The sequence below is a fragment of the Myotis davidii genome, unplaced genomic scaffold (genome assembly GCF_000327345.1).
Source record: "Myotis davidii unplaced genomic scaffold, ASM32734v1 scaffold415, whole genome shotgun sequence".
NCBI classification, from domain to species: Eukaryota; Metazoa; Chordata; class Mammalia; order Chiroptera; family Vespertilionidae; genus Myotis; species Myotis davidii.
This window is the reverse complement of record NW_006287951.1, coordinates 790,612-799,155: the sequence shown is the minus strand read 5'-3', so window position 1 is coordinate 799,155 and position 8,544 is coordinate 790,612. Positions and strand designations below refer to the sequence as shown.

The window sequence follows — 8,544 nt, the reverse complement described above, 5'->3', positions numbered from 1 at the left end:
GAGACAGCATAATTATGACATGCTGGAATTCGCCTCCAGCAATCATTGATGTTTCTATATCTCTCTTCCCCTCTAAAATTAATAAAAATGTATTTTTAAAAAATTAGTGTGAAGATTATATAAAGTAATCCAATAAAAATTGTTTTAATTTTTTTTTAAATATGTTTTTATTGATTTGAGAGAGAGAGGAAGAGAGAGAGAGAGAGAGAGAGAGAGAGAGAGAGAGAGAGAGAAACATCGATAGGCTGCCTTCTGCACACCCCCTACAGGGGATGTGCCCACAACCATGGCACACGCCCTTGACCGGAATCGAAGCTGGGACCTTTCAGTCCGCAGGCCGACGCTCTATCCGCTGAGCCAAACCAGTTTCGGCTAAAATTCTTTATTATTTAAAATATTACATATAGTATTACATATGTCTCCCTTTTCCCCCCCACTGACCTCTCCCAGCGACCCCCACCCCCCAACACATGCCCTCACCCCACTAGTGTCTGTGTCCATTGGTTATGCTTCTATGCACGCATACAAGCCCTTTGGTTGATCTCTATTCCCCCGCCTCCCACACATCCCCCTCCTCCCCTCTGAAGTTTGATGGTCTGTTTGATGCTTCTCTGTATCTGTATCTATTTTTGTTCATCAGTTTATGTTGTTCATTATATTCCACAAATGAGTGAGATCATGTGGTATTTTTCTTTCTCTGATTGGCTTATTTCACTTAGCATAATGCTCTTCAGGTCCATCCATGCTGTTGCGAAAGTTAAGAATTCTTCCTTTTTTACAGCAGTATTCCGTTGTGTAGATATACTCCCACCTTTTAATCCACTCATCTGCTGATGGGCACTTAGGCTGTTTCCAAATCTCAGCTATTGTAAATTGTGCAGCTATGAACATAGGGGTGCATATTTCCTTTCTGACTGGTGTTTCTGATTCCTTGAGATATATTCCTGGAAGTGTGATTACTGGGTCAAATGGGAGTTCCATTTTTAATTTTTTGAGGAAACTCCATACTCCTATTTATTTTAAGCACTTATTTCTTATTAGCAGCTGAGTGTCATGTTATCCTTCCTATGCTGTGATAATACGATTTGATGTAGCACTTGTGAAGCAGTTCCGGGCACTAAGCCTGGTGGCCAGGTACAAGAAAAAAGGGAAATGCAGTGCCAAGCAAACATAGTCTACCCTGTACACGCATCAGTGAGTGGTATTGTAGAATCTTAGCGCAAACGGATTTGTGTATATTTTAAACAGTCACTGATCCATGACCATTCATAGTAGAGGGCAGGAACTTAGAATACTTTAAGTAATATTTTAAAGCCTAAAATGGTTTTAAAATGCTATATTTTAAAATTTAGATTTATCATTAATTCTTTCTCAGGTTAGTTGCCAGCTTGGTGTTTTGGATGGGGCTATGAAATTATATCACTGCACAAATATAATTAGCGATGAATGAATTTTTCATTAATGCTTTAGAAACTTTAGAAACCTGTGCTTGGTTGACTGTAATAAGAATTAAGTGATTTTTCTTGGCTGTGGTATTTTTATATTTTATCCTATTTTATATTGAACTTTGCTATAATTCCATAAGTATTTTTCTAATATCAGGAGATATCTCAATATTTAGTAAAAATCTTAGTATTTCCCCCAAGTATCTTTTGATATTATTAGTGTTTCTCTGTATTTTAATTCTCCAACTCTAACACTGTAAAAATACTAGTAAAATTGTCATGTGCTTTGAAGTTTCAGTTGTACAATTATTAAATATCTGTTGAAAAATTTTAGTGATTCCTGGACTCATGCAAAACGTAGAAGTGATTTTTTTAAAAAAAATATTGCCAAACCAAAGCACGATACTCTTTTTAGCCAGCTTCTATGAGGTCCACACACCTAGACTACTCCCAATGTTAAGTTGGTAGGATGCTTAAAGTGTACAAGTGCAGATTTATTTAACAGTTAACTTATACTCTTAATACATCTTCTACTTCTTGTTATTTTCTAGACCTGAGAGCTACAGAGAGCCTTGAACTGAGAGCTCTCATTTCTCCAGTTCTTTTTTGACCTATCCACCATCTCACCATCCTCTCAACAAGTTCTCTCTGGCTCCTTGTTCTCTTTTCTCTTCTCCCTTTTCTTTTTCTCCCTCTATTCTTTCTCTTCCCTGGGTTCCTCCTGCTTTTCCTCCCTCTCTTTCTATCCTCTCTACCTTCCTCTATCTCTTACTATCTATCCTCTTTGTCCTAGAATATGCAATTTCAAACCAACAGTCACTAAGTTAACACAAAAATGGGTTGTCACTGAAGTTAAAATCAAGTGATGAAGCCACAAATATTAAACATGAGACTACCAAGAGTCAACCTTCTCTTAATGCAGCAATTAACTTCTGTGGTTATAAATTTTAATTAACATGTGTTCTAAGGAAAGAGCTTCAGTGGAAGGAGAACTAGGGCAAATGTGTGGCATCATATTTAGGAAATGAGACAATCTGGTTCCCCTGATTGAGGATGTCAGAGCTTCATAGCCCCGTTCAGCCTGAGACATCGCTGAGTGGTTCCAGGGCAGAGCCAGCCAGTGTGGTCCAGGGGTCTCCAGAATAGTGAGACAGAATATCAGGCCAGATCATGACTTCTAGGCTAAGTCATGCCAACAGACCTCCCTAAGCAAAACTGGGAAAGAGGAATATAGTTAAACTTTCTGGAAGTGGGGGCTGGGTGGGAGTAGAGCAGACTCAAATCCTGAATAAGCCAGTCACTGGGATACTCTTAGAGATGTCACATGCAGCAAGGTGGGTGTCAGTTAAGGTACAGTCTAAGTTTCTGTTAAAAATAATTCTACACACCCATGATGACATAGCTTAAATCAGAGAGGAGTGTTTTGGAGTGTGTGTCTGTGTGTGTGTGTGTGTGTGTTCACATGTGCGTGTTTAATACGTGGCAGTTTAAGGGTAGTCAGGGCTGGTGTATCTCTGCTCACACAGCCATCCAGGGACTCAGGCTCCTCCAGTCTTATTGCTATGTTCTTCTCAGTATGCAGACTTTCATGTCATGGTCCAGGATGACCGCTCTAGCTCTCACCATCATATATACACCCCAGGTAACGGGAAGAGGAATGGTCACGCGAGCATACTTTCCTTTCTTTTAAGAGTAGTGGCATATATCAGTTCCGCCTAGATTCCATTAGCCAGAAATGTGTCATATGGTCACAACTAGATGCAGGGGAGACTGGGAAGTGTCTCTAGGAAGGAGAGCAAAGTGGGTAACAATCCACTTTTAACTTAGAATCAATGGGCCTGCTCCCACCATTTACTACCTATATGACCTTTGGTAGGTTATTTCACTTTCATTTGTCTCAGTAGCCTTGCCAGTAAAATGGGTAGAATGAAAGTCTCAAATTCACCGGTTTTGGTAAGAAGGTAATGAGATAGTACTTAGCACAGAGCATGACATATAGAAAATGCTATATGTGTAAGCTATTGTTATAATCTGTAGGCTATTTAAAAGGCGTGGTGCATCAGGTTGAATAACTTCCCACTACCCACAGAAGCCAAACCAACTCTTCTTTCTGTAGGTTTACCTTTGAAGCAGAGTTTAAATCAGATAGAATTCCTATTCCTTCCTTTGGTCTCACTAAATGTTTTTAGATCCTGAAAGAACAATAACTATCTTTATTGAGATGCTAAAGATTTCTGTACCTTTGCTGAGCAAACTGAGTAAGAAATTGATGCTATAAAAGCCCAAGAAAGAAAATATACATAGTACCTTAAACTAATATAGCTACTAGTATTTTTTTTTGTTAATCTAACATGGTAGTCTGTGTGAACTAATGGTGAAATCATTTATGTAAATGGGATACATATTTATATTTTAATGCAGAAGAAGGCAAATATTTCTACAGGATTTTCTGTTTACAATGTAAGGCACTAAGATATGCTGTCCATTGAAACCAATATTTTCATCCAGAGTGGGAAAAAAACACACAGAGTTGCCTGTTTGGGGTTCTTTGCTTACTTGGTTTTGTTTTAAAATTGTATCATGCTAGCTGCTCTCTATAACTTGATTGTCAAAGTTAAAAGTGTACCATTTAATAAGGAATGCTATGGCTTTATTCTTCATGATGGATCTAAATCCATTCAAAAATTAATATAATCTACTCTTGTTCCCCAAATAAATCCAAACCATTACCTGTCTTCAAAATTTTTTTCTTTTCTTCTTTTCTGAGTCAGGTTGCAATATCAAATGCCTTAATCATATTTAGGGAATAGGTAATTATTATACACTAGAGGACTGGTGCATGGAATTTGTGCACATGTAGGGTCCCTAGCCTGGCCTGTGATCAGGGCTGATGGGGGCCTTCTGGCTGCTGGCCGGAGCATGCCTTCTGGTTGCTAGCCAGGGCCTTCCTTCCATCGGCTTTCAGCTGCCAGCTACCTGCTGGGGCCTCCCTTTCCTGGCTACTGGATGGGCCTTCTTTCATTCTGCACCACCCCCTGGTGGTCAGTGCATATCTTAGTGAACAATCGAACTCCCAGTCTCCCGGTTGAACTCCTGAGGGGACAATTTGCATATTAGGCTTATATATATATAGATGGGTGGAGTGGTTAGTTGTAAGACAATAGCAAGTGACAATGCTTGTGGCAAATTGCAAGTGCATGTTTGGGCTGATAACCAATTAAACCAAACAGAAGCGCGAGATTAAAACCATAACATCCCTTCTGACCAGCCCGTAACCCCTACACACACCCTTTGATGCTCCAATTTCTGGTCAAGGAAACTGTCATAAGCCTGGCTATGTGTCTTTTTCTTTCTTCAGTTCTAAGCTGAAGAGCTATCATTCTTCTTGATTACTTTCCCATGGTCTTTTCTCACTTTAAATTATGCTATAAAAATTGAAGCCTAACAGTTTTACCAATATTTTGCTAAAGTCGATAATTGGCATCAGGATTAGCATGCCATTTTCAGAAGTCTTTTTTCTCTCTAAGATATATTTGAGAAAATGTCATTTCACTGTGCCCTTAAAGTAAGGTTAATGCTTAGCATTTGGTAGGTGATCCATGCATGCACATTGAATGAAGGAATACCTGACTTGCTTTGACAAATAATAAGAGCCATTTGTAATTACTGCATTCATCCCTTTGTAAACAAATTACATGTAGCTGAAGAGCTTTGAAGCAGCTAGTGTTGTTAAAGTACTACTTACACTATTGATTTGCTCTGAAATCCTTTTCAAAACTAATATTAAAGAAAATTAAATCCAATATAATTCCAATTAATGAGTACAAATTATGCATTAGTGTGGATAGATTTCTGGTGAGTCAAGTATTTTTAATACTGTATTTCACTATTCTTAAAATCTCTTTTGTTCAATGTCTTTATATTATGCAAAGAGCTAGATTTTCAGAAACACAAATGTAGGATAATCCTTCACAAAAGAATTGACTATTAAATTTCTTTGGTTGGTTGATATAATCTTCTTTCTTTCCTCTCTTTCTTTTTCCTTTCTTATTTCCACAACCATTTGTTAAACTATGTGCTAAGACAACTTCTGAACTAAAAATATGGTAACCTTAACTGTCATATAAGTAACTCATTGTCTAGAAGGGTTATTAGAATATATGTGAATATATCTCATTTGACTATATTTCATATTTCTCAAGATATTTATACTCAACTTATGAATGTTTAAACATAGAATAGTTTATCTTTGTGTCTCATTTTTATGACCTGATACCTAACATTTATGAGCATATTAAATCATGTTATTTAGTAGTTACTGAAAAATTTGCCATAATGAAATTAGGACTCAGTGTAAAACTCTAGTCCATTTAGAAATTGATCAACTGCATAAAACATACCTTATATCTTCTGAATACTCTTGTGCAGTGGCATGTTGTATATGCCAGCATAAATGGAAACCTACAACAGATTGTGCTGTTTTCTTTATTATCAGTCCAACCAAATTCTGTTGATGTATGTGGAAATAAAAGAGAAAGGTTTTCAATGTGTATGGCAACATTTCAGTGGAGAAGATGATGAGCCATGCTATAGTATGGGGGGACCAGACCCAGGGATCCTGCTGTATTGGTCAGGGTAACTGTGGTGATAAGAAATTTCAAGCCAAAACCAGTTTGGCTCAGTGGATAGAGCGTCGGCCTGCGGACTGAAAGGTCCCAGGTTCGATTCTGGTCAAGGGCATGTACCTGGGTTGCGGGCACATCCCCAGTAGGAGATGTGCAGGAGGCAGCTGATCGATGTCTCTCTCTCATCGATGTTTCTAACTCTCTATCTCTCTCCCTTCCTCTCTGTATAAAATCAATAAAATATATTTTTTTAAAAAAGAAATTTCAATGTCAGTTAGGGCATCATCCCAGTACACAAAGATTGTGGTTTTGATCCCTGGTCAGGGTGTATACAGGAACCACAATAAATGCATAAATAAGTTGAACAACAAAGTGCTATCTTTATCGCTCTCTCTCAAATCAAAAACTAAAAATTATATTAAAAAAAAAAGAAATTCCAAGGTCAGTGGCTTAACACAACCCAGGTATGTTTTTCACTTGTATCACTGTCTGATGTGGGTCAAGCCATTCTCCTGGTGACTGTTCTTCAACAGTAACTCAGGAATTCAAACTGTTTCCCTTTCAGCTACACAGATGGGCAAGAGTGTTAGGAACTCACTCACACATGTATTTAACTATCTGTTTTCTGAGGTGTCACCTCACTTTTACTATTGGTGAGAACTAAGCAATGTATTCCCAATCCTGAAGAAAAACGTATCCTGTGTTTGTACCAGACACAAAATACTACTGACTCTTCCCCAAAGGACTTCTCTTCTCCCCATACTTTTATAAATCTTACTACATAGAGGATCTCCACTGAATGCTAGTCTTTTTTTGATATCTCTTCAAAATATACCATCGATCCCTGTAATAGAAAATTACCAGTTTTATATGCTAGCCAGACTTCTGATTCTCTATAAAGAGTTTATGATATTTAAGAGATAGCATTTTCTATTTTGTGTTGTATGGGTGCCCAAAGGTTAGATATACAGAAAGTAAAGTGAAGACCATTGGGCTATAAAATGATAACAAATCTTGACTTACGATGATCTGAAACCAAGGACAGCTGATAAAATCTCTCAAGGAGAATGTACTTATACTCAGCGTGTCTGTGGTGAAGGGCCTTGGCTAAGAAAGTGGCAGAAATTAGGAAGCAACGTATAAAACCTTAAGGTTGTAGGGATGTTTAGAGATTGTGTACTTAACCATTTCATGATGAAGAACAGGAAATTTAACTCAAGCTGATGTGGGGGTGGGTATGTCACCGGGGAGGCCAACGGAGGCCTCAGCCTGATACTAGGGACCAGGTTCTTGTCATGGAAGAAGAATGAATTCGAGTATGACAGAAAGATTTCTCCAAGTGCAATAAATTTATTAAGCGATAGGCTGTACTTAAAAAGTGAGGGCAGGTGACCTCGGAAAACAAGAAGCGCTGATGGGATCTAGGTGGATGGTTTTTATTAAACGTTGGCAAGGTGCAGGGGTAAGGTGGTTCTAGGCTTCTGACATTGGTGGGTGACTGCTGGACTGGCTGGTCTGTGTCCCTCCTCTTCAGATAGCAATTTCTTTTTCATTCATCCCAGAACTGTTGTGGTGATTGGGGGGCAGTGCAAATTTATTATAAAGATATGATGGCACTTTTGGTCACTTTTAGGTCTGTATGGCTGTTGAATCTGGTTGAGAACAGTTTTATCTCAGTTATAGGAAATTGGGGAGGAGGAAAGGGGGAACAGGTAGTCAGTTAAGGTCAAGTCTTCCATGATCCAGCCAAAGTGGAAAGGGGGAGGGGCAGAGCTTGAAGCTTTTGTTCTATTTCTAACTTTCCTGCCTCAAAACCATGATGAGCTACACATAAACATTTTTAGCAATTCTAATTTCAAATTGTTTCCTTAAATATGTCCTCAGATATTCTTTCTTCACTGTGTTATATATCTTTAGTGATGTGGCCTAACTTCCCCATATTGCCTTCTCCAAAATTCAATAGCTTAGAACAAGAAGCATTGATTTCTTGGTTAATAGCTCAGCTATACCTCACCTGGGCTTGGCTGGGCTTGGCCTCATGCTGTGGGTTAGAATGAGGTCTTCTCCATGGCTACCTAAGGTGTGCTCTTCTCCTTCTCCGGGAGGACCATCAAGAGGGCAAGCCAATTAAAAACCCGTACTTGCATTAGTCCACTTTCCTTTCATTGGGCAAAGCAAGTCACATGGGTAAGTTCCAATTCACTTGGGCTGGGGAGGTGAGAAAATATTTACTCAGAACAATCCAGCCTATCATGTTCTCTGTCAGGCCAGGATTTCTGTATTGTTTAGGGTAAAGGCTAATGTGTTGTAACAAAACAGTACTGTGGTTCAAACAAGACTGACAATTATTTACTCTCATAACAATTTACATATTTGTAGGGAATGAACACGGATAGAAATCCCTTCCAAGAGGAGAAATTATGTAGAAAACAATCCTTCCACAAGAAGAAAACCAGAAAAACTTTAAAAACTTG

General features: G+C 38.5%; 1 long non-coding RNA gene across 1 annotated transcript in view; it reads right to left on the bottom strand.

The window, feature by feature from the left end:
- LOC102769298 overlaps window positions 1-8,201 on the bottom strand; it is a 30,294-nt gene extending 22,093 nt beyond the window's left edge. The window contains exon 1 of the long non-coding RNA XR_435465.2: window positions 8,085-8,201. This is a non-coding gene — a long non-coding RNA (uncharacterized LOC102769298). The remainder of the gene's footprint in view (window positions 1-8,084) is intronic.
- Between the last annotated feature and the right edge of the window lie 343 nt (window positions 8,202-8,544).